The following is a 27,908-nucleotide window of genomic DNA, read 5'->3' on the forward strand; positions in this document are numbered from 1 at the left end:
GAAGGGACCCAAGAAGAACCTTGTCTTGAAAAAAAAAGATACAGATGCAGTGATTTTGACCTTAAAAGTAAGGGTCTAAGACCTTTCTCAAAGCCCTGCTTGAGGAACTCTAAGACTGCAAACACCTATTAAAGGTGACCAGAAATTTAAATTAAAGGTAAGCGGAAAGTTTAAAAGGTTTTCACCAATTAAAAGGGCTCCCATAGACTTCCATAGCGGGGGCGGAGTGTGATGTCACACGGGGCGGAGTCGTGATGTCACGATACTCCGGCCCCGTGGTCATCACCCGCAGTTTGTGAGCTGGCAGCATGGTGTGCAGCTCAAAGAAGTAGGTGCCGAATGCAAGATTGCGGGGGTCCCCAGTGGTCAGGGATAAGATGTCTTAGAGCCAGAGTACCCCTTTAAGGAAAATAGATCTAACTCTGAAGTAGATCATGTTAGTAGCAGATCCTCTAGATTGGATCAAGATCCTAACAGCTAAGACAGCTTCAGATAATTCCTGGATCATGTGTGCCAACCTCCAGGCTGTGAGCTTCAGGCCTCAGAGATTAGTGCAAATGTTACTGTCCTAAGGCACCAGGTCATGCCTGAGGGGGAAATAACCAAGTTCTCTCGGGCCAATATGGAATAATGTATATTAGATATGCTCGTTCCTAACAGACTTCAAAATAATTTTCTGAATGATGGCAGTAATTGGAAACTTTCATGGTATGAATTTTGCTTTGACTGCAAGTTGTTCATGTTCCCTATACAGAGAGCAAAATCAAAGTATCTTGGTATTTTAGTCGGTCGCCATGAGGTCCACTACCACGTATACATGATCTGTAGAACATTTCTGGATTCAGAGGCCATTTTCCTGGCACTGTTAAGCTTCAGATTATATGGTCGGCCAGAATATTAATGTTGCTTTCTGAGCTAAACATATGTGTCATCTGGCTTCTTCCAAGAAATGGACCATGTTTTTAAATAAGATTGTTCCCTTTAAGCCCCTGGTTACATTTTAAAGAGCCGAATCCTGGAGGAAATACCTTGCTCCCAGTAGACAAATATTTTGAGCTGAATGATAAATGCCACATACACCATAGATCATTTCTATGGTTACAAAGGAAGGAGCTAAGGGGGGTATGGAAAACCACATGACTGCCAAAACAGTATGTGTAAATATGGATGCCTTTCGTTGAGGCTAATCCAAGTGCCTCTGATGTGACTGGTGACTGGATCCCCTCCCGTGGGATTCAATCTTTCCGTTCCACCTCCATGTTCCATCTCCACTCTTCTACATACAAGGTGTTTTATTGTTCGTCAACCTATGAGATTTATTTACTGATATGTAAATGTGGGATACAATATGTGGGGCACACTGTACAAAAAGTGGCCTCCCCTATGAATAAACACAGAAACAATAAAAACTGGACAGGTTTTGCCCACAGCAGGGGCAGTGTGTTTAAACATTTGCTGTTAGAACACTCCTTTAATAAGGACTGTATAACCTTGTGCAATATTGAAGTAATTCCAGACTATATCAACAGTGGTGAGCTCAGCCTGTAATTTACGCACAGGTGCTATTAAAGGGGTACTCCACTGGAAAAAAATAATTTAAATCAACTGTTGCCAGAATGATAAACAGATTTGTAAATTACTTAATATTAATCCTTACAGTACCGTATATACTCGAGTATAAGCCGAGTTTTTCAGCACGATTTTTCGTGCTGAAAACACCCCCCTCGGCTTATACTCGAGTGAACTCCCCCACCCGCAGTGGTCTTCAACCTGCGGACCTCCAGAGGTTTCAAAACTACATCTCCCAGCAAGCCCGGGCAGCCATCGGCTGTCCGGGCTTGCTGGGAGTTGTAGTTTTGAAACCTCCGGAGGTCCGCAGGTTGAAGACCACTGCGGCCTTCAACATCATCCAGCCCCCTCTCACCCCCTTTAGTTCTGAGTACTCACCTCCGCTCGGCGCTGGTCCGGTCCTGCAGGGCTGTCCGGAGAGGAGGTAGTCCGGTGGGATAGTGGTTCCGGGCTGCTATCTTCACCGGGGAGGCCTCTTCTAAGCGCTTCGGGCCCGGCCTCAGAATAGTCACGTTGCCGTGACAACGACGCAGAGGTGCGTTCATTGCCAACGTACTTCTGCGTCATTGTCAAGGCAACGCCTCTATTCCGGGCCGGAAGCGCGGAGAAGAGTCCTCCGGGTGAAGATAGCAGCCCGGACCACCTCCTCACCGGACCACCTCCTCTCCGGACAGCCCTGCAGGGCCGGACCAGCGCCGAGCGGAGGTGAGTACTCAGAACTAAAGGGGGTGAGAGGGGGCTGGATGATGTTGAAGGCCGCAGTGGTCTTCAACCTGCGGACCTCCGGAGGTTTCAAAACTACAACTCCCAGCAAGCCCGGACAGCCGATGGCTGCCCGGGCTTGCTGGGAGTTGGAGTTTTGAAACCTCTGGAGGTTCGCAGGTTGAAGACCACTGAGGGCGAATGATGAGAAGAGGATGATGAAGGGGGGGTGTGGGGATGATGAAGGGGGGTGGGGATGATGAAGGGGGGGGGGTGTGGGATGATAAGGGGATGATGAAGGGGGGATGTGTGGGATGATGACAAGGGGATGATGAAGGGGGGATGTGTGGGATGATGACAAGGGGATGATGAAGGGGGGATGTGTGGGATGATGACAAGGGGATGATGAAGGGGGGATGTGTGGGATGATGACAAGGGGATGATGAAGGGGGGATGTGTGGGATGATGACAAGGGGATGATGAAGGGGGGATGTGTGGGATGATAAGGGGATGATGAAGGGGGGATGTGTGGGATGTTGACAAGGGGATGATGATGAGGATGTTAATGACGGGTCTGGATGATGACAGGGGGGGATGAGGTATTTCCCACCCTAGGCTTATACTCGAGTCAATAACTTTTCCTGGGATTTTGGGTTGAAATTAGGGGTCTCGGCTTATACTCGGGTCGGCTTATACTCGAGTATATACGGTACTTATCAGCTGCTGTATAATCCACAGGAAGTTCTTTTTTTTAAAGGGGTATTCCAGGCCAAAACCTTTTTTTTTATATATCAACTGGCTACAGAAAGTTAAACAGATTTGTGAATTACTCCTATTAAAAAATCTTAATCTTCCAATAGTTATTTGCTTCTGAAGTTGAGTTGTTGTTTTCTGTCTAACTGCTTTCTGATGACTCATGTCCCAGGAGCTGTGCAGCTCCTATGGGGATATTTTCCCATCATGCACAGCTCCCGGGACGTGATCATCATTGTGCCACGGCAGCAACGGACGCCGCACAGCACCACACCAGTAGTAGTTAGCTACACAAGGGCCATTTCTTTCCTAGCAGCCTCCCAGTCTGACTGGGAGAGCATGGTAAGTGTGCTGTTACACCTTGTTCACACTGGTGTGGTGCTGTGCGGCATCCATTGCTGCCGTGGCGCCGTCTGTGGGGAGGTGCGACCCATAGGCTGGTTTGAGTGGCATTGGGGCCGCTCTGCCAGGGGGTCGTTTCCCCCCCGTGGGCACTGGTGTCGCGGCGGTGGTGGTCGCCGTCCAGTGCTACGCCATTTTATGCTAGGGGCGTTAGGGACCCACTCTAAATAGGTGGCCTTGACGTGGCGAGGGGGCTTGTACTTTTTGATCAAAAATGTATACTAACAACCTGTTAGTTTTTGATATTATGCTGAGAAGCAATTAGATCATTATACAAGATTGTAGATGTGCGACCATGTCTGTTTCTTCTACCTGAATTCACATTGTGTTTTCTATCCCCTCCTTTTTTTTGTTTGAACATGTGTCTGCACTCTTCCCCACCGCCTCAGCCCAACCCTATATAAGTAGTAGTTAGCTACACAAGGGCCATTTCTTTCCTAACAGCCTCCCAGTCTGACTGGGAGAGCATGGTAAGTGTGCTGTTACACCTTGTTCACACTGGTGTGGTGCTGTGCGGCGTCCGTTGCTGCCGTGGCACCGTGTCTGTGGGGAGGTGCGACCCATAGACTGGTTTGAGTGGCATTGGGGCTGCTCTGCCAGTGGGTCGTTCCCCCCCCCCCCCCCCCCCCCGTGGGCACAGGTGTCGCGGCGGTGGTATTCGCCGCCCAGTGCTATGCCATTTTATGCTAACAACCTGTTAGTTTTTGATATTATGCTGAGATGCAGTTAGATCATTATACAAGATTGTAGATGTGCGACCATGTCTGTTTGTTCTACCTGAATTCTAATTTACAAATCTGTTTAACTTTCCGGAGCCAGTTGATATATATAAAAAAAAAAGTTTTTGCCTGGAATACCCCTTTAATTTCCTTTTTATCTGACCACAGTCCCCTCTGATGACACCTCTGTCCATTTTAAGACCTGTCCAGAGTAGGAGCAAATCCACATAGAAAACCTCTCCTGGACAGTTCCTAAAATGGACCGAGGTGTAAGCAGATAGCACTGTGTTCAAACAGAAAAGACATGCAGAAAGAGAAGAACTTCCTGTGGATCATAACAGCAGCTGATATGTACTGGAAGACTTAAGATTTTTTAATAGAAGTAATTTACAAATCTTAACTTTCTGGCATCAGTTGATAAAAAAAAAAAGTTTTCCAGTGGAGTACCCCTTTAACGACGAAGGATGTAAATGTCCTGGTGAGGTGATACTTAACGCACCAGGATATAAATCTACGTCCTATACATAAGCATGATCAATACAGATCACTGCATCTGCAGCATTGCAGTCACTAAAATGGATGATTGGATCGCCTGTAGCGCTGCCGCGGAGATCCGATCGTCCAGAACGGCAGACGGAGGTCCCCTAACCTCCCTCCGCTGCCTTCCACGGGTCTTCTGCTCTAGTCTGAGATCAAGCAGACCAGAGCAGAAGATGACCGATAACACTGATCTGTGCTATGCCCTATGCATAGCACTGCACAGTATTAGCAATCGAATGATTGCTATAAATACTCCCCTATGGGGACTATTAAAGTGTAAAATAAATGTGAAAAATCCCCTCCACCAACAAAAATGTAAATTGCCCTTTTTCCCCATTTCACCCCCAAAAAGTGTTAAAATTTTTTTTAATAAACATATTTGGTATCCCCGCGTGTGTAACTATCCAAGCTATTAAAATATAATGTTAATGATACCGTACGGTGAACGGCGTGAACGGAAAAAAAAAAAAGTCCAAAATTTTATTTTAAAAAATTGACAAAAAATGTATTAAAAGTTTTATATATGCAAATATGGTATCAATAAAAAGTACATATCACGGTGCAAAAAATGAGCCCTCATACCGCCATTTATACGGAAAAATGAAAAAGTTATAGATCTTCAAAATAGAGGGATTTTAAATGGTAAAAAATTTAGCGATTTTTTTCTTTAAGCGCAAAAGTAATAGAAAAGTATGTTATCATGGATATCATTTTAATTGCATTGAACCATAGAATAAAGAACACGTAATTTTTACCGTAAATTGTACGGCGGGAAAAGACCTTCCAAAATCAGCAAAATTGCGGTTTTCTTTTTAATTTCCCTAGGCATATAGTATTTTTTTGGTCGCACCATAAATTTTATGGTAAAGAGAGTGATGGCATTACAACGGACAACTGGTCGCGCAAAAAACAAGCCCTCATATTAGTCTGTGGATGAAAATATAAAAGAGTTATGATTTTTTGAAGGCGAGGGGGAAAAAACGAAAACGTAAAAATAAAATTGTCCTTAAGGCCCAAATGGGCTGAGTCCTTAAATAACTAGCCAGAAAGGTAAAATAAAAAAGTTAAATAAGAACACACTCTTATCTTACTAGTTTCTGCGTTGTTGCAGTAACAAAATATAACAGGAATGTAGCGATTTATTTTATTTTTTTTCCTCCTTGCCCACTCTGACTAAGTGGCCTTGACATGGCAAGTGGGCCTGTACTTTTTGATCAAAATCCTTACTAACAACCTGTTAGTTATTGAATTTATGCTGAGAAGCAATTAGATCAAAATACTAATTGTGGATGTGCAGCTATGTTTCTGTTTTTTTTTTTTTACAATTGAAGTCTCTCCCTCTTCACCAATTTGGCACAGGCATTTTTAATTAGCAGAAGACTGCATGTGGGTTTCCTCTGAAGACTGCATGTGGGTTTCTGCTGAGAAGCCCTCTGGCAGGGAGCACCTGGTAGGTGTTCACACTGGTGTGGTTCTCTGCGGCGGCCATTGTTACTGTGGTGCTTTGTCTGTGGGGTGAAGTGTCCCAGAGCGGGGTCTTGGTCGGGCAGTAGTGGGACTGCCCGGCCACTGGGTCGTTCCCCCTGTGGCCATTGGTGTCGCGGTGGCAGTAGTCGCCACCCGGCGCTACGCCAGTGTTAGGTTAGGGACCCATCAAACAACAACCTTGGGGATATATGTCCCCTCAGGGAAACCCTGAATAGAGACCCTCTATGGTCTAAAACTTAACTTTTAATCAATTTCAAAATAATAATTTATGTGCTCAAATTTACCACTAGGTGGCAGTGTTTGCTTTAAAATTACAGTCCCTATTTGTAGTAATTTTTATGGCATTCTATGCATGGATGTATCCGATCACGGGGCTCTATTTGCAGCACTCTGCTCTGACACCGTCTACAGGCATAGTGTCACAGCGATCCGTGATCAATCCACATTATAAGTGCAGGGACTGAGCTAAAAACTTTCCTCCTCTGTCTCAACGTTTCGCTAGTTAGGTCTAGCTTTTTCAAGAGTATGAGGTACACTGAGTAATGGCTCCTCTCGTTATTTAAGCCCTCGCTGCTAATAACGCTAATTGTTCGAAGTTCTCATTAACCAATCACACTTCTTACTTCTTCTTGCATCATGCAAGACAACACACGTATTATACTCTTATTGGTGGATATGACTTCAGTATAAGCCAATGGAGGTTACTGCTTTGCGCATGGTATCGGACTTAGTGGTATCAGCTTCTAATTCTGACTAACTGCGCTTGTGCAGAATCAATATCCTGCGCATGTCTTTGAACTTAGTTTTTGCTAGTATGACGGCGCTTTACTGCGCATGTCTTTGGACTTAGTTTTTCTTAGTCTCCATGACTTGTTCATTAATGTACTGCACATGTCTATGGACTTAGTTTTATTCAGAACCAAGTGAGTGCTGACATTGCTTACTATACTTAGTAACTTTAATTAATCAGCATAGATACCTGCTGCAGTCTTGAGGTGAGTGTGTTTAGTCATTATACTCATTCCTCATTCGCTAATGTTATCGCTTACGGACTTCTTATTCTTTTGTCCGACAATTCGCAGGTACAGTTATATAACTGCCCCGCATTGTAAATTTCCCCACTATTAGGTAGCGTTCGTCTTTATAGTTCTATCTTTATAACCTGCTGTAAATTGTTACTTTCATATTTTGATCACATATACTATATTAATGGACTCTTTTGGTAATCCATGTAACTATTCTTGCTAATAATTAACCTTTATCCTAGAAGGTATTATATGACTTATTAGTCTGACATGAATAATCCCTATCTTTGGTGTACATTTCCAGACTAATAAATACTACTGACGGTTTATCTATTAGTTTTTCTCCATATTTTTTGTATGGGCCATTAATATACTTATATACGTTTATCATATCCCACCTTAAACGTCTCTTCTCAAGACTAAACAATTGTAACTCCTTTAACCCCTTAACGACACAGGACGTATATTTACGTCCTGCGCCGTCTCCCGCGATATGAAGCGGGATCGCGCCGTGATACCGCATCATATCGCGTGGGTCCCGGCGCTAATCAACGTCCGGGACCCGCGGCTAATACCACACATCGCCGATCGCGGCGATGTGCGGTATTAACCCTTTAGAAGCGGCGGTCAAAGCTGACCGCCGCTTCTAAAGTGAAACTGAAAGTATCCTGGCTGCTCAGTCGGGCTGTTCGGGACCGCCGCGGTGAAATCGTGGCGTCCCGAACAGCTGATCGGACACCGGGAGGGCTCTTACCTGCCTCCTCGGTGTCCGATCGACGAATGACTGCTCCGTGCCTGAGATCCAGGCAGGAGCAGTCAAGCGTCGATAATGCTGATCACAGGCGTGTTAATACACGCCTGTGATCAGGATGAGAGATCAGTGTGTGCAGTGTTATAGGTCCCTATGGGACCTATAACACTGCAAAAAAAAAAGTTAAAAAAAAGTGTTAATAAAGGTCATTTAACCCCTTCCCTAATAAAAGTTTGAATCACCCCCCTTTTCCCATAAAAGAAATAAAACAGTGTAAAAAAATAAATAAATAAACATATGTGGTATCGCCGCGTGCGTAAATGTCCGAACTATAAAAATATATCATTAATTAAGCCGTACGGTCAATGGCGTACGCGCAAAAAAATTCCAAAGTCCAAAAAAGCGTATTTTGGTAACTTTTTATAACATTAAAAAATGAATAAAAAGTGATCAAAAAGTCAGATCAAAACAAAAATCATACCAATAAAAACTTCAGATCACGGCGCAAAAAATGAGTCCTCATACCACCCTGTAGGTGGAAAAATAAAAAAGTTATAGGGGTCAGAAGATGACATTTTTAAACGTATAAATTTTCCTGCATGTAGTTATGATTTTTTCCAGAAGTGCGACAAAATCAAACCTATATAAGTAGGGTATCATTTTAACCGTATGGACCTACAGAATAATGATAAGGTGTAATTTTTACCGAAATATGCACTGCGTAGAAACGGAAGCCCCCAAAAGTTACAAAATGGCGGGTTTTTTTCGATTTTGTCGCACAATGATTTTTTTTTCCGTTTCGCCGTGCATTTTTGGGTAAAATGACTAATGTCACTGCAAAGTAGAATTGTCGACGCAAAAAATAAGCCATAATATGGATTTTTAGGTGGAAAATTGAAAGGGTTATGATTTTTTAAAGGGAAGGAGGAAAAAACGAAAGTGCAAAAACGGAAAAACCCTGAGTCCTTAAGGGGTTAATCGCTCCTCATAGCTAAAATGTTCCATGCCCCATATTAGTTTAGTCGCACGTCTCTGCACCCTTTACAGCTCCGCAGTGTCCCTTTTATGGACAGGCGAACAAAACTGAACAGCATATTCCAGGTGAGGCCGTACCAATGCTTAATAAAGGGGGAGTATTATGTCCCGGTCCCTTGAGTCCATGCCTCTTTTGATACATGACAATATCCTGCTGGCTTTGGAAGCAGCAGCCTGACATTGCATGCTATTCTGAAGTCTGTGATATACAAGTACACCCAGTTCCTTCTCTACCAGTGACTCTGCCAGTTTAATCCCCCCTAAGACATACGACGCATGCATGTTATTAGTACCCGGATGCATAACTTTACATTTATCCACATTGAATCTCATTTGCCAAGTGGATGCCCAGACACTTAGTCTATCCAAGTCATCTTGTAACCTATACACATCCTCTATAGACTGTACCGTGTTACAAAGCTTTGTGTCATCTGCAAAGATAGAAACAGAGCTGTTAATACCATCCTCTATATCATTGATAAATAAATTAAACAACAGCGGCCTAGTACAGAACCTTGGGGTACACCACTAATAACCAGGGACCAATCAGAATACGAATCATTGACCACCACTCTCTGGGTACGATCCATGAGTCAGTGTTCAATCCAGTTACAAACTAAAGTTTCCAAACCCAAAGACCTTAACTTACCTGTCAGACGTCTATGAGGAACAGTATCAAATGCTTTAGCAAAATCCAGAAACACTATATCCACAGCCATTCCTCTGTCAAGGCTTCTACTCACCTCTTCATAAAAGCAAATTAGATTGGTTTGACAACTTCTATCCTTAGTAAACCCATGCTGGCTATCACTTATAATGCAATTATCCCCTATGTATTCCTGTATGTAATCATTTATAAGTCCTTTAAACAATTTACCCACAATGCACGTTAAACTTACCGGACTATAATTGCCTGGCGAAGACCTAGAGCACTTCTTGAAGATTGGTACCACATTCGCCTTGTGCCAGTCCCTTGGCACAATACCAGACACCAGAGAATCTCTAAATATCATGAACAAGGGTACAGATATTACTGAACTTACCTCTCTAAGAACTCTTGGGTGTAGTCCATCAGGTCCTGGAGATTTGCTTACATTTACTTTACTTAACTTACCTTGTACCATTTCTACATTAAGCCAGTTCAGTACATTACATGATGTGTTACCAGCACTGACCTGTCCAATGTCAGCTCCTCCTTCTTCCTTAGTATATACAGAACTAAAGAACCCATTCAGTAGCTCCGCCTTCTCTTGATCGTCTGTGACAACCTCCCCATTATCATTATTAAGGGGTCCTACATGCTCTGTCCTTGGTTTTTTTGTATTTATATATCTAAAAAAATATTTAGGATTAGTTTTGCTTTCTTTGGCCACCTGTCTCTCATTTTGAATTGTTGCTGTTTTTATTACATTTTTACAGATTTTATTAAGCTCCTTGTACTGTTTAAATGTTATAGCTGACCCATCAGATTTGAATTTTTTGAAGGTAATTTTTTTTGTTGTTTATTTCTCTTTTAACATAATTTGTCAGCCATGTAGAATTTAGTTTTAAGCGTTTATATTTGTTCCCGTTTGGTATATATTTAGCTGTATAGTTATTTAGAGTTGATTTAAAGATGTCCCATTTACCTTCTGTATCAGTTTTTGACAACACCTCCCCCCAGGCTATGTCCTGTAGTGTAGCTCTCAGCCCAGGGAAATCTGCCTTTTTAAAGTTATGTTTTTGCCTTCCCCGTCTGTCTTTGTTTTCTACATTTTAAATCAAAAGTAACTATATTGTGGTCTCTATTACCAAGGCTTTCCCGCACAGTTACATTACCAACCAGCTCATGCGTTGTTGGAAATTATCAGATCCAACAAGGCATCACTTCTTGTTGGGTCCTCCACAAACTGGCCCATAAAATTATCCTGCAATAAATTTAGGAATTTTCTCCCCTTTGTAGTTTTAGCCAGCCCCCGACCCCAATCTATATCTGGATAGTTAAAATCTCCCATTATTACCACTGTACCTGCCCGGGCGGCCCTCTCTATTTGTTTATGCAGCCGACCTTCTATCTCCTCAGTGATGTTAAGGGGTCTGTAGATTACACCAAATACTATTCTTTCAGTATTTCCCTCCTTTTGTAATTCTACCCACAGTGATTCCACATCCTCAGAATCATCACACACTATGGCATCGTTCACACTGACTTTCATACCACTTCTAACATACAGACAGACTCCACCACCTTTTCTGTTCATTCTATACTTGCAAAACAATGTAAACCCCTGCAGATTAACAGCCCAGTCTTGCGAGGAGTCCAGCCATGTCTCAGTGATCCCAACTATATCAATATGTTCCTCCAGTATCAAGGTCTCAAGCTCCCCCATTTATTTGCTAGGCTTCTGGCATTTGTGAACATACACTTTCCATTTCCATTAAGTTTTACACATATAGTCTCACTAATGGAATTTTCTGAGTTATTTGGGTTAATGTTATTATTTGAGTTTTAAGGGCTAATTGTACTATTTAAGTTATTGGGGCTAATGGGATTTTTTGTGTTATTGGGTCTAACGTTATTATTTAAGTTATTGGGGCTAATGGTATTTTTTGAGTTAATGGGGCTTATTGTAGTTATTGAGTTATTGGGGCTAATGGAATTTTTTGAATTATTGGGATTACAATTTTTCGGGCTACATTTATTTTTAAAATGGTACAAAAAGAGGGGCGCTCACCAAATCATACAATGGGTGCTACTGCTCAGTAAGCAAAAAACTTGCTATACAAGGGTAAGGATTACTGTAAAGAGTGCACACCACAAGGTCAATATTCATATATATAACAAATTTTATTAGATATCACATAAAAAATGCAAAAAAGACAAAAAGGGCTAAAATCACTTAAAAAGCTCTAAATCGAGCAACCTCTACAACATGGGAGAGGGGCCATGAACCCCCTTCTCACCAAAGTCCCGTCCCTCTGTGATAACATATAATGGCTCAAGTAGTGGTGCTAACTGAAAAAATGATACACATGCAACATTAATCTTTTCACCAAATCAAATAAACTTAACATCAAATGAAATGGAATACACAATGTGCAAAGAAAAAAATAGATTCATATCACCAGTGCATAGCGACCACAGAACAAAGGAGCCGAAATAGTAAATGGCGGGACGGGACCCCTAAGCCCCACACGTTCCGTCACCGTTTGTGACTTCCTCAGGGGTGTTGTAGTCCACCTGCCCTTAGGGTCTTATATATCAGCATAATAAACTAAGTAATACCTGTCAGGTGAGTACGTCAAGGGTCAGTCACGCTGTGTGTAGTGGAGTGGACTTCCGCCTCCGCCATCCACTTCTGCTATACGTGCGTCACGAGAAGTACAAATCATGTGACCACCTAGTGGTCACATGATCTCTTCTCCTTAATATTGGCTGTCATGCGCGATAATGCCCCACCCGGCAGTAAGTGCGTCCCACGTGACCGGCCGGTCACGTAAGGCGTCATGTGATCACATGTTGTTAGAAACTTTATTATACCTTAGCGCATGCGCACCCCGTATGTCAGGACACCAGGTAAGTACATCACAATGTAATTAACACAATTTAGACTCTATAATGAAAACTGTAATATACATGCATGATAATGGTCAATGAACGGGCCCGTCACATGATGTAGACATTATATATAGAATAGATAATTGGGAATAAACAACAATATATATATGTAAATAATATATGAAAAATATTAAGAAAGTAATAAATAAGAAATGCAAAATATATATACATATGTGTATACATAAAATGATAAAAAAATGATGAAAAAATGTATATGTGTAATAAATCAAATAATAATAATAAGGATAAAAAATAAATATAAAACATATATACACAAGTATGAATAATGATAATGCAAAACATATATAATAAATAAATGAAAAATAAAAAGTTAAAAAAGGGGATATATATAAAAATTATGAAATGATAAATAAATAAATAATAAAACATAAAAAATATATAATAAAAAATAATAATTAATAAAAAAAATAAAAATAAATAATGAAATATAAATGATAAAGAATAAATACACAAATAATGAAAAAATAAGGGATAGAAATTATATATTATTTATTATAAATAGATAAGTGAATAAATAAAGAGAACGTGAATAGATATATATAGACATGTATTTATGTGCGTGTATACACACACACGCACACACATGTGTGATCAGTAGTGTGAAATAAGTGCAACAGTATCAAAATAATTCATACTAGTGCTACATATAATCAAAATAATAATAATTATTATTAAATTAATGTAATATAAACTAACTATGTCTATGTGTATTGTTATATATAATATGGATATTTTGATCCAACGACTGAGTGCATGATTGATAAATATTATTGTAATATTATTTATATATGCTTGACTACAATCATGTAGTAAAGTATGACAGAGGAATATATACATGTGTGTGTATATGTAAAGACACACTCACACACATATGTATTGGTATATATGCAAAGTGAGTATGTAAATAAATCATATAATTAATTAAAATAAATTGTCAATGTAATTACTGTCAAGTCCCAATCATGATCATAATCGATATCAAACATGTGAAGGTCTTCGTCCAATATCGCATCCCAACATGCATGTAGTAAACACAGTTTCCATAAATTATCAATAATTAAATATATATATATATCAACGATAAGGTGAAGTCACCATTGATGTTTCATACCTGGTATCTCATGCGGATAAAGGATGGTCCAGTATCCCCTTAATCTAAGCAGCCTGTATAACCCTCAAGGGCCTTCTGACTAGGTCAATATACTCAAATCAACAAATATTAGGATACTATACATAACATTAATATTCAAAATTTAATGATTATCCAGACTGTCTTTTTTGCATTTTTTTATGTGATATCTCATAAAATTTGTTATATATATGAATATTGACCTTGTGGTGTGCACTCTTTACAGTAATCCTTACCCTTGTATAGCACATTTATTTTTAAGGCTGGTTTGTAACCCATGGATCTCCTTATCCACTGCTCTTAACCTCCCCCACAGGACTCCTCTTCACCCACCATTATGTCCTGACCCCTCTCTAACCTATCCATTCCACTGCTTTCTTATCCTCCCCCCACTCAGCTGGTTATTATGCCAGTAAATGGCATAATGGCATAATAACCAGTATAGAGCGGACAGAATACAAGAGAGACAAGATAGACAAGTTGTAGACACATTAAACTCACTTCTGACCGAAAATGACGATGGTACTACTGGCAGAGTAGCCCCAATGACAGACCTTAAACCAAGGTCTAAGATGTATCCTACATTCTCTCAATATGCTGAAATTTAAACATTTGTTAACTTAGTAACAAGAGAGATACAACAGATACATCCACAGAGTTCTAAAATAGGTAACAACCTTAATAAGGATGAGAGAGAAGCACTTGAAGTACTTAAAAAGAAGAATGAAATAACGATCAAACAGTCTGATAAAGGCGGCAATGTCGTCATCCTGGATACTCCTGACTATTGCAGAATGGTATGTGCAATCTTGGAAGATACAGAAACCTATCAAATCATACCAAATGACCCCACTAGTACTTATCTACAGGAATTGAAGACACTTCTCAGTTCAGCTGTCTCAGAGTGATTAATTTCAGAACACGAGATGAAGTACATTTATAACCCGAAGCCCACCATCTCTACTTTTTATGCCCTTCCGAAGACACACAAAGGGACAAATCCTTTAAAAGGACGCCCGATCGTTTCGGGAAATAATAATCTCACACAAGGGGCAGGTAGTTATATTGATCAAGTATTAGCACCTTTTGTACCTTCCCTAACCTCATACTTAAAGGACACGAAATATACAGTTACTAAGATAAATGATCTTGAAGTCACTGACACAAATTTACTAATGAGTCTTGATGTTGAAAGTCTCTACAGCAACATTCAACATCATTTAGGAATCACAGCTGTAAAAATTTATTTGGACACAAAAAGTACACTTTTTCAAAAACACAATTTATTTGTCACTTAATTATTATCATTTGTTTTAACACACAATTACTTTTTGTTTGATGGTGTCTTCTATAAACAAACAAAGGGCACAGCTATGGGGACGATTTGTGCACCGACTTTTGCTAACCTTTTTTTGGGGTGGTGGGAAAGCATGCTAGTTTTTGGTGATGATTTTGGTTTATTCCCAGAGTACATTTCTTTTTGGGGGAGGTATATTGATGACATTTAAATTTTCTGTGACGGGCCACTTTCTTTATTTTCAGAATTTGTGAATAAATTAAATGAAAATCAGATAGGCATGAAATTTACCTCTGAGATAGGAGGAAAACAACTGAACTTCCTGAATATTACAATTTACATTGATGACAATAACAAAATACAGACCAATATCTACAGGAAACCTACGGCCACTAATAGCCTGCTACAATGGCAAAGTTGGCATCCAACATCACTGAGAAGTAATATACCTGTAGGCCAGTACCTCAGAGCGAGGAGAAATTGCTCTGAGGAGGAGAATTTTGAGATAGAAAGTCAGAATTTATTCAGGAAATTTAAACAAAGAGGATATCCCTCTAAACATATGAGGAAAGCATACAATAGAGCCAAAAGAACTGAAAGATCAGAACTGTTGAGAGACAAGAGAAGAGAGAACTTAAATGAGAGAAAAGAACCGATAAGATGCATTGGAACTTACGATGCGTGTTCAGAGAAGGTATATCAAATCATGAAGACACACTGGCACATACTCTTGTCAGACGAGGACCTAAAAGAAAGACTAAGTATCAGACCAGCACTGACGTATCGAAGGGGTAAGAACCTACGGGACCTTTTGGTCCATAGTCATTTTTCAGACAAATTGGACACTACCACTAACTGGTTGAGTAAAATATCAAAAGGATCCTACTCATGTGGACATTGCACAAAATGTAAGTTTATATCAAAAATGAAGAATATGGAGATCTGGCTGTTGATGTGTCCGGCCACATGTGATGGTGGATGGTGGCACATCTTTTTTTTTTTTTTTTTTAAATATATGTTTTTATTTTAATAACAAAAGTTTACAAAAATACATTGTACAATTCAGATATAACAACGTCACCAATCAAGAAAAGACAAAAAGGCCAAATAGCCATGCTTGTTTACATCTGAGAAGTATACCTAGTCATTATTAACACCCTCCCCCATCCCACCCCCACCCCACCCACTGGCATCGAGAAAAGGAAAAAGGAAGAAAAAAATAAATAAATTTAAATTGTAAGTAATTGTTAATGTTTAAGTCTACCATACATTCCAAATTTTTCTACATTCTCTTTGACCCTTCTTACTCCTCATCCATCTAAACTCCTTATTTTTCATGATTTTTAAACCTTCCTTCCACTCCTCTATCTGCAATTCTTTAGGGGATATCCAATTCCTTAATATGGTCAGTCTGGCGAAGAACAAAATCCGATGTAGCAGGCACTCAAATTTGCCCATCTTACCAATAGCTCCCAGCAGTATAAATTCTATCGTATGAGGTACCTTCACAGGGATTTCTACCTCTTTTATTACAGATTCCCAGAAAACAGATATCTTCTCACACGACCAGAAGCTATGTAGATAATCCGCTTCTTCCAAACCACATTTAACACACTGTGACGTAATTTTCACCCCTATCCTATATAAATGAAGCGCGGAATAGTGGGTCCTGTGTAGTATCTTAAATTGTGTGATTTTATGTTCCATATTACGAGAAACCTTACTTATATTTTGGGCCATAATGTCCCACTCATCCTCAGACACAGTACCCACTATCCCGGACCATTTTTCTTTAATTCTATCGGTCCCCCTTACTCCAATAATCTTATTTAATTTCTTATACAAAATTGATATTCCTTTTTTTTTTAAAGTGCTCTATTTGGGTTAGTGCTTCTATCAAATTGTGTTTCTGTGCTACATATACCTCCTTATCTATCGTGTTATGGACTGCATGACTAACTTGCCAATAGTACAGCCAATCATTATCACTAATGTCATACCCCCTTTTTATGTGCTCAAATGAAAAAAGTTGTCCTCTATCAAATATTTGTTCCAATCGTTTTATACCCTTACTATCCCAAAAAGTTCACTCACAATCCACCAATTCTTTAAATTTGTTGTTACCCCATAAGGGTGTGAACCCAAAACTATTTTCTATATGTAATTCTTCCTTTAATCTTTCCCATACTTTTCTATATTTATGCAATAGCATCGTGTTATTTGAACCGCTCTCCTCATAATCATCTAATTCCAACACCTCATATATGTTCTCTTTCTCCTTATCTACTACAATCTTCTCCAGATATCTAGAATTCCTCCAATTCACGACTCATACCAACTGCGCGACCAAGTAATAAACAAGAAAGTTGGGCAGGTCCAATCCCCCCTATCTCCAGGGGCCATAAAATATCTGTACTTCAGACGAACCCTTTTTCTCCCCATAACAATCTACCCAGTATCACTTCTATCTTCCGGAACCAGCACTTCCCGATCCACATTGGCGAGGCACTAAGAAAGAAAAGGATCTGTGGGAGGACCACCATTTTTACTATCGCCATCCTTTCTGACATAGAGAAAGGCATTTTAATCCATTCTTCTACTCTCTTCGCTAGACTATTTAATAGGGGCCGTATATTGTTAATCACAAACCTATCATTTGTGGCTGCTATTTTTACTCCCAGATAGGGGAAACATTCTTTTTTTTTTAGCACGGATAGTCTTCCCACCATCTCCCCCATATCTTCATCCAGGGGGAGCATAGTAGATTTACTCCAGTTTATCTCCAACCCAGATAGAGGGGCAAATGCCTTGAACAGCTTAATGATACGATGTATTTTTTCTTGTGGGTTAGTTACAAAAATGAGGATATCATCTGCAAATAATAAGATCTTACTCATCTCTCCAATTACTCCAAATCCCTCATAGACATTGTTATCTCTTATCCAAGCCGCTAGGGGTTCAATATAAATTAAAAATAAAGAGGGTGAGAGGGGGCAGCCCTGCCTTGTTCCTCTACTTAGTTTGAATGGGTAGGAGGGAATTCCACCCACCACTACACTCGCCTCAGGGTTAGTATATGTCACGATTCGGCTGGCTGGAGGTGGATCCTCTGTGCCAGAGAGGGATTGGCGTGGACCGTGTTGGTGGACCGGTTCTAAGTTGCTACTGGTATTCACCAGAGCCCGCCGCAAAGCGGGATGGTCTTGCAGCGGCGGTAGCAACCAGGTCGTATCCACCAGCAACGGCTCAACCTCTCTGACTGCTGAAGATAGGCGCGGTACAAGGGAGTAGACAAGAGCAAGGTCGGACGTAGCAGAAGGTCAGGGCAGGCAGCAAGGATCGTAGTCAGGGGCAACGGCAGGAGGTCTGGAACACAGGCTAGGAACACACAAGGAAACGCTTTCACTGGCACAATGGCAACAAGATCCGGCGAGGGAGTGCAGGGGAAGTGAGGTATAAGTAGGGAGTGCACAGGTGAGAATACTGATTAGGCCTGCTGCGCCAATCAGTGGCGCAGCGGCCCTTTAAATGGCAGAGACCCGGCGCGCGCGCGCCCTAAGGAGCGGGGCCGCGCGCGCCGGGACAACACAGACGGGGAACGGGTCAGGTACGAGAGCCGAGATGCGCATCGCGAGCGGGCGCGTCCCGCATCGCGAATCGCATCCCGGCTGGGAGTAATATCGCAGCGCACCCGGTCAGCAGGTCTGACCGGGGCGCTGCGAATGAGAGAACGCTGCGAGCGCTCCGGGGAGGAGCGGGGACCCAGAGCGCTCGGCGTAACAGTACCCCCCCCCCCTTGGGTCTCCCCCTCTTTTTGGAGCTTGAGAACCTGAGGATAAGACTTTTGTCCAGGATGTTGTCCTCAGGTTCCCAGGATCTCTCCTCAGGGCTGCAATTCTCCCAGTCGACCAAGAAGAATCTTTTACCTCTGACCGTCTTGGATGCTAGAATCTCCTTCACAGAAAAGACGTCAGAAGATCCGGAAACTGGAGTGGGAGAAACAACTTTGGGAGAGAAGCGGTTAAGGATGAGTGGTTTAAGGAGAGAGACATGGAAGGCATTGGGAATACGGAGAGAAGGAGGAAGAAGGAGTTTGTAAGAGACAGGGTTTATCTGGCACTTGATTTTGAAAGGACCAAGATAGCGTGGTCCCAGTTTATAACTGGGGACACGAAAGCGGACATATTTAGCGGAGAGCCATACCTTGTCTCCGGGAGCAAAAATGGGGGGAGTTCTTTTTTTTATCAGCAAATCTTTTCATCCGGGATGAAACCTGTAAAAGAGAATTTTGGGTCTCTTTCCATATGGTGGAAAGATCACGAGTCACTTCATCCACAGCGGGCAAACCAGAGGGCAAGGGAGTAGGGAGGGGAGGAAGAGGGTGACGGCCGTACACCACGAAAAATGGGGATTTAGCAGAAGATTCGGAGACTCTGAAGTTGTATGAGAATTCGGCCCATGGTAGAAGATCTGCCCAGTCATCCTGGCGGGAGGAAACAAAATGCCGTAAATAGTCACCCAGGACCTGATTAACTCTTTCTACTTGCCCATTGGATTGGGGATGATAAGAAGAAGAGAAGTTTAATTTGATCTTGAGCTGTTTACAGAGGGCCCTCCAGAATTTAGACACGAATTGGACGCCTCTATCTGAGACGATATGCGTGGGCAAACCGTGAAGGCGAAAAATGTGTACAAAAAATTGCTTTGCCAACTGAGGCGCTGAAGGAAGACCAGGAAGAGGAATAAAATGTGCCATCTTGGAAAATCGATCAACGACCACCCAAACAACTGTGTTGCCACGGGATGAGGGCAAGTCCGTAATAAAGTCCATACCAATCTGTGACCAAGGCTGTTCAGGAACAGGCAGAGGATGAAGGAGACCAGCAGGCTTCTGGCGAGGAGTCTTATCCCGGGCACAGACAGTACAGGCCCGCACAAAATCAATAACATCAGTCTCCAGAGTCGGCCACCAATAAAATCGAGAGATGAGTTGCAAGGATTTTTTGATGCCCACATGGCCTGCGAGGTGGGAGGAGTGTCCCCATTTGAGAATCCCGAGACGCTGGCGTGGAGAAACGAAGGTCTTCCCTGGAGGAGTTTGCCTGATGGAAGCTGGAGAAGTGGAGATCAGACAGTCCGGAGGAATGATGTGTTGCGGAGAGACCTCTACTTCAGAGGCATCAGAAGAACGAGAGAGGGCATCGGCCCTAATGTTCTTGTCAGCAGGGCGAAAATGGATTTCAAAGTTAAAACGGGCAAAGAACAACGACCACCTAGCCTGGCGAGGGTAGCGTTTTTTTACCGTGATTTTATTAAGTCCGCGGTAATCAATACAAGGACGTAGGGAGCCATCTTTTTTGGACACAAAAAAAAATCCAGCTCCGGCAGGAGAGGAGGACTTGCGGATAAACCCCTTTTTTAAATTCTCCTGGATGTACTCCGACATGGCAAGAGTCTCTGGAGCAGACAGAGGATAGATTCTGCCCCGGGGTGGGGTAGTACCCGGGAGGAGGTCAATAGGACAGTCATAAGGCCTGTGAGGAGGCAAAGTCTCAGCTTGCTTTTTGCAAAAAACGTCAGAATAGTCCATATAAGCCTTAGGAAGACCGGATACAGGGGGAACCACAGGGTCACGGCAAGGAGTACTGGGAACCGATTTAAGACAGTCCTTGTGACAAGAAGTACCCCAGTTCTTGATTTCTCCTGTGGACCAATCAAGGGTTGGGGAATGGCGTTGAAGCCACGGTAATCCAAGAAGAATTTCAGAAGTGCAGTTGGAGAGGACCAAAAATTCGATTTTTTCGTGATGAGGTCCGATGCACATTAGGAGAGGTTCCGTGCGGTAACGCACGGTACAGTCCAATCTTTCATTGTTAACAGAATTGATGTAGAGGGGTCTGGCGAGACTGGTCACCGGGATGTTGAACCTGTTGATGAGAGAGGCCAAAATAAAATTTCCTGCAGATCCGGAATCCAAGAAGGCCGTAGCAGAGAAGGAGAAGGTAGAGGAAGATATCCGCACAGGCACAGTAAGGCGTGGAGAAGCAGAGTAGACATCAAGAACTGTCTCATCTTTGTGCGGAGTCAGCATACGTCTTTCCAGGCGGGGAGGACGGATAGGACAATCTTTCAAGAAGTGTTCGGTACCGGCACAGTACAGGCATAGGTTCTCCATGCGGCGTCGTGTCCTCTCTTGAGGTGTCAAGCGAGACCGGTCAACTTGCATAGCCTCCACGGCGGGAGGCACAGGAACGGATTGCAGAGGACCAGAGGAGAGAGGAGCCGGGGAGAGAAACCGCCTCGTGCGAACAAAGTCCATATCCTGGCGGAGCTCCTGACGCCTTTCGGAAAAACGCATGTCAATGCGGGTGGCAAGATGAATAAGTTCAGGTTAGCAGGAATTTCTCGTGCGGCCAGCACATCTTTAATGTTGCTGGATAGGCCTTTTTTAAAGGTCGCGCAGAGGGCCTCATTATTCCAGGATTATTCGGAGGCAAGAGTACGGAATTGGATGGCGTACTCGCCAACAGAAGAATTACCCTGGACCAGGTTCAGCAGGGCAGTCTCAGCAGAAGAGGCTCGGACAGGTTCCTCAAAGACACTTCGGATCTCCGTGAAGGAGTGTACAGAGGCAGTGACAGGGTCATTGCGGTCCCAGAGCGGTGTGGCCCATGACAGAGCTTTCCCAGACAGAAGGCTGACTACGAAAGCCACCTTAGACCTTTCAGTTGGAAACTGGTCCGACATCATCTCCAAGTGCAGGGAACATTGCGAAAGAAAGCCACGGCAAAACTTAGAGTCCCCATCAAATTTATCCGGCAAGGATAATCGTAAGCCGGAAGCGGCCACTCGCTGCGGAGGAGGTGCAGGAGCTGGCGGAGGCGATTGTTGCTGGAGCTGTGGTAATAGCTGCTGTAGCATCACGGTCAGTTGAGACAGCTGGTGACCTTGTTGCGCTATCTGTTGCGACTGCTGGGCGACCACCGTGGTGAGGTCGGCGACAACTGGCAGTGGGACTTCAGCGGGATCCATGGCCGGATCTACTGTCACGATTCGGCTGGCTGGAGGTGGATCCTCTGTGCCAGAGAGGGATTGGCGTGGACCGTGTTGGTGGACCGGTTCTAAGTTGCTACTGGTATTCACCAGAGCCCGCCGCAAAGCGGGATGGTCTTGCAGCGGCGGTAGCAACCAGGTCGTATCCACCAGCAACGGCTCAACCTCTCTGACTGCTGAAGATAGGCGCGGTACAAGGGAGTAGACAAGAGCAAGGTCAGACGTAGCAGAAGGTCAGGGCAGGCAGCAAGGATCGTAGTCAGGGGCAACGGCAGGAGGTCTGGAACACAGGCTAGGAACACACAAGGAAACGCTTTCACTGGCACAATGGCAACAAGATCCGGCGAGGGAGTGCAGGGGAAGTGAGGTATAAGTAGGGAGTGCACAGGTGAGAATACTGATTAGGCCTGCTACACCAATCAGTGGCGCAGCGGCCCTTTAAATGGCAGAGACCCGGCGCGCGCGCGCCCTAAGGAGCGGGGCCGCGCGCGCCGGGACAACACAGACGGGGAACAGGTCAGGTACGGGAGCCGAGATGCGCATCGCGAGCGGGCGCGTCCCGCATCGCGAATCGCATCCCGGCTGGGAGTAATATCGCAGCGCACCCGGTCAGCAGGTCTGACCGGGGCGCTGCGAATGAGAGAACGCTGCGAGCGCTCCGGGGAGGAGCGGGGACCCGGAGCGCTCGGCGTAACAGTATACAATAACTGGATATAACTCAAGAATCTCGGGCCCACCCCCACCCTCTTCAAAACTTCCCAGAGGTATCCCCACTCCACCCTGTCAAAAGCTTTAGTAGCGTCCAGTGACAGAATGGAGCGGGGGCCCCGGGATCCACTCTGGATTGCCTCATACAACTGGTGGATATTGTCGTGGACCGTTCTTCCTGACCTAAATCCTCCCTGGTCATTGCCCACCACTACCTCCACCACTTTATCTAATCTCCTTGCCAATACTTTCGCTATTATCTTTATATCCGTATTAAGCAAGGAGATAGGACGATATGAACCCAAATCCAAGGGGTCTTTATCTTTTTTCCTAATGAGTCTAATATTAGCCTCACACATTGATTTAGGGAGAACCCCCTCCAGGATTCATTAATGAATCAGCAGTTTTGGAAGTAGCAGGGTTGAGTATATCCTATATATCTGGAATGGAATGCCATCGGACCCGGGGGATGTATTCCCTTGAATTGATGCCAATGCTTCCTCCAGCTCCTGGAGGGAGATTGGGTCATCCAAGGAATCCCTGACATCCTCTGTCAGACTTGGAATATTAATTCCCCTCAAAAATTCCACTACGTCAGCCCTATTAATATTGCTACTTATATAGAGATTGGAGAAAAAAAGAGCTAACCATTTGGGCTATTTCTTCTCTTTCTGTGGTTATGCTGCCATCCTCCCTCCTCAGAGCCATAATACCACATTCCTCACCTTGATTTTTAAGTAATCTTGACAATGTCTTATTTGGTTTCCCTTTCTCAAAAAAGTTAAATTGCCCACTAAAGAATAGTTTATTTTGTGCCTTTTTAAGTAGATATTCTTTATATTCCTCTTGAGCTGCCTTCAATTCTAACAGCCGTTCACCCCCACTGTCCTCTTTTATCCCTGCTTCTAATGTTGCCACTTTACTATTCAATGTTGATTCTTCCTGTGAAAATTCCTTTTTCTTTTTATTAATTCGCCCTATATATAGGCCCCTCAAATATGCCTTCATGGTATCCCATACTACCTGAGGGTTTGCGGACTTATGATTAATCTCCCAGAATGCCTCTATTTCCTGTCTAAACCAGTCCTGGTCTCCCACTAATTCTATCCAGTGGGGGTTGAGCCGAAAGCCCAACCTTTTCCCACCCATTGCCTTACCTCCAACTTCCACCACCACTGGGCAATGGTCCGATAGGGTTTTAGCTTTATACTGCACCCTACTGGTCCAGGTCATCGCATTCTTATCACAAAGGCATAAGTCAATTCGGGAAGCAGTGTTATATGAGGTACTAAAGCATGAGTACTGTCTTACTCCTGAGTTTAATTTCCGCCACCCATCAACCCAATTCATCTCTCCACAGTATCTCGCCCATGCTGTTTCATTCCCCCCTACATTCCTACCTAATTTGTATCTGTCCATACTAGGGTCCATTACATTATTCAAGTCTCCAACTATCCATAATGCCGCATGTGTCTTACTTTCGCTATAACTCACGAGGTCCCTCAGAACATCCACTCTAAAAGGTGGAGGAATATAAACAAAAGCCAAGATAACGGCCCTATTTTCCCATATTCCATAGAGAAATACGTATCGACCATACTTGTCTACCTTTGCATTTTTAGTTTCGAATGGTACCTTCCTATGGACATATACTGATACTCCCACGGAGTAAGAAGAGAGTCTGGAATGGTATTCTTCTTTGGCCCACTTCCTTGGTAGTATCTGCTCATCTCTTGACCTATGGGTCTCGACTAAACATATGATCGCAGGAAGGCACCTCCGAATATAATCAAAGATTGCACACTTTTTAATTCTATCCGACATGCCTCGCACGTTCCAGACTAACAATTTAAGCATAGACATATTAACCTAAGAAACGAAAAAAAAAAAAAAGAGAGAACCCCTCTTTCCATGCCATCCCTCCCCCCTGACCTCTCTTGCCCTCCTAAGGATAGTGTCCCTATCCTGGGAGGTATATAACTTAATTAGGATTGTCCTAGGGGGACCCCCCGGAGGGGGTATCCGCCTTGGTACCCGATGAGCTCGTTCAATCCCAAACATTGGGGTAAGATGCCCTTCCCCTATCACGTCCTTCAGCCATCCACTGAGAAACTGTATAGCAGAGTCCCCCTCCAGGAAACCCCACCATCCTTATATTACAACGTCTAGATCTATCTTCAAGGTCAGTGAGCTTATCTTTAATGGATATCTTCTCCTTTTTCAAATCATTAACCTCCTCCTCCAAAACCTTAATCCTATTTTCTGTTTTAGGGGCTTCTTCCTCCAGTCTGGAAATCCTATCTCTCATTTTAGTCATATCGTGTCTTATCAGAGATACCTCGGTAGATACCACACCCAGTTGTTTATTTATCTCCTCAATTGCACAATTAGATTTTTTTTACCCCTCCCAAGATCTCCTCCAACATTTGGGTTCCCATAGGGGGCACAGACTGCCCATCCTCAGTTTCTTCCACTTCCAAGGCATCCGCTCCACGTCCGTCCCGAGGGCTCAGGGGGCGGGGCCGGAGCCCCGGAGCGCGCGGCTCTAGCGCATGCCGCCGTCACTTCCTCCCGGATGGTGGCACATCTAGCCTGCGGGTTGGAGTGAAGAGTTGCTCAACTCCTTATGCTAGACAAAATACATAAAAACACAACAACATAAAAAATGGTAGCTAAATAGTAATTAATTCCTCTATATAAAATATACAAAAATTTAAAATGTATATGTATAAAGATCACTATAAAAAAAAAAATATATATATATATATATATATATATATATATATATATATATATAAATAAATATTTAAAAAAAGTCTAAGAGAGCAGCACTCACAGGGAAGGTGCAATGATGTTAGGGTGCGTTCAGTTGCTACAGATCCCGGTCACGAATCTCCCCAAGTAATGAACGAAAGGCAACCGCACTCCCATAAGATGCAAAAAAGGTTAGGTCTTTATTCACACAAGCGTGAAGGTGGCGACGTTTCGGCTAGCTCACCTAGCCATTATCAAGCCGATAAGCTGATAATGGCTAGGTGAGCTAGCCGAAACGTCGCCACCTTCACGCTTGTGTGAATAAAGACCTAACCTTTTTTGCATCTTATGGTAGTGCGGTTGCCTTTCGTTCATTATATATATAAAGGTCAGGATCCATATGATAGTGTAATAATTTATAAGTTCACATTACTTCACAACTAACGGGAACATATTTCATGTGCACAATAACTAAGGCTCATAACTATGGAAAAGAACCATTAGAGAAAAATTCCACCAGTTAAATGATGTTAATAATAGAACTATATTATATACATGAAATGGACAAAACTAATAATTCCTAATAGATACAATATGACTATATAAAATACACTGTATGTACGGAATACTAATAGATAGACCGTCAGTAGTATTTATTAGTCTGGAAATGTACACCAAAGATAAGGATTATTCATGTCAGACTAATAAGTCATATAGTACCTTCTAGGATAAAGGCTAATTAGTAGCAAGAATAGATACAAGGATTTACAAGGTAAATTTGAGCATATAAATTATTATTTTGAAATTGATTAAAAGTTAAGTTTTAGACCATAGAAGGTCTCTATTCAGGGTTTCCCCGAGGGGACATATATCCCCAAGGTTGTTGTTTGATAATTAAGTGCCAGTAGATCCTCTAGGGGGTATTTGATAAGTTATTAGGTTAGGGACCCACTCTGAATAGGTGGTCTTGATGTGGCAAGTGGGCTTGTACTTTCTGATCAAAATGTATACTAACAACCTGTTAGTTTTTGAATTTATGCTGAAAAGAAAGTAGATCAAAATACAAATTATGGATGTTCGGCTGTGTTTCTATTTCTCTTTTCTTGTTTTGCTATTTATGATAGGGCACCCTCTACATGGCAGGAGGGTGCTGTTTTATTAATATCAAAATGTATGTACGAGCGAAGCATCCAGGGAACTCTTAGCTCTACCTTGCATCCACTATGACTACTTACCTTATATATATACTGTATATATAAAATAAAGGCTATCTTACACCTATTCACCCGTGAGGAACTCCCATGAAGTGACAGAATGCACGGGGAGTCAGATGGACACGTGTCAATATTTTTATATCACGATAAAAACAAGCAATCTCCAGGTAGCAGAGCGGGATCAAAGGAAGCGCTGAGACCAGATAAGAAGTTAAAAGGATTTATTTCCCATAGTGCAACGCGTTTCACGGTCCCCCGCTTCCTCAGGCATGCCTGAGGAAGCTGGTGACCGTGAAACGCGTTGCATTATGGGAAATAAATCCTTTAAACTTATCTGGTCTCAGCGCTTCCATTGATCCCGCTCTGCTACCTGGAGATTGCTTGTTTTTATCGTGATTTTATTTCAGCGGGACAAAGCTGCAGAGACCCTTTGATGATACGCCCTGTTCCATTGTTGTACTTGGTTGGAGTACAACTTCATGTGGTAAGCGCAATTCACACTTAGCATTACCAACTCACCTTTGGTTTTACACTTTACAGCCTTTATTTTTTGTACTTTACATTGGTTTTCCACACAACTGTTAATTATGTAATTTTATCATTACATAACAGAATTATACATGTTTTCTACACATTACTTGGCACCTTATTTTGGTACCTAAAATGCTTATGTAAATGATATGTCATACATATTTTTAATGAAGGACAGACGATTGGGAGTGTATCATTATTTCATCATGTACACATGTGAGTCCTGGAGGTGACCGTTGTTCAGTCCACTCTTGTTTTGTAATATGGCTCATTCAAGTGTTTTTACTTGTGAGTCTTATTACGTTTTTGTCTTTACATACATTGAATATTTCTTGGGTGTGCATCACTTTAGCACTTTTTCTTGTTTTCTGACTGTAATTCCTGACTATAGCTTGAATCGCTTCCCGAGGCTGATGAATAGGGAATCATACAGGATGTCTAGATTGAATACTTTGGTGTCAGAAGGGTTAAAAAAAGTTAGTGAAAAAACCTTCTTATAGTGATAAAGTTGGTCTTGAGAATTTTTATTGTATTTTTTTATCTTATCTTTTATTTTATCTATTTTATGGAATAATTTATATGATCATAAATTAGTGAATGTAGATTTTTTTATTATTTT

The 27,908-nt window shown here is 42.4% G+C and overlaps 1 protein-coding gene across 14 annotated transcripts in view; it reads right to left on the reverse strand.

Annotated features, from left to right (window-relative positions):
- LOC130369631 (double-headed protease inhibitor, submandibular gland-like) overlaps positions 1-27,908 on the reverse strand; it is a 99,789-nt gene that overhangs the window by 27,389 nt on the left and 44,492 nt on the right. For 4 of the 14 annotated variants that reach the window (XM_056575090.1, XM_056575092.1, XM_056575089.1 and 1 more), the window contains exons 3-4: positions 25,193-25,419; positions 15,706-15,774 (exon numbers count right to left, since the gene is read on the reverse strand). The exons of 4 other annotated variants lie outside the window; for them this stretch is intronic. The gene's annotated coding sequence lies outside the window, so the exon portion shown is untranslated. Of the gene's footprint in view, positions 1-1,947; positions 2,031-15,705; positions 15,775-25,192; positions 25,420-27,908 lie in introns of those variants that run through there. 6 more of the 14 variants (XM_056575088.1, XM_056575095.1, XM_056575094.1 and 3 more) reach the window with 3 other exon arrangements.

Source organism: Hyla sarda, chromosome 4, assembly GCF_029499605.1.
Source record: "Hyla sarda isolate aHylSar1 chromosome 4, aHylSar1.hap1, whole genome shotgun sequence".
Lineage (NCBI taxonomy): Eukaryota > Metazoa > Chordata > Amphibia > Anura > Hylidae > Hyla > Hyla sarda.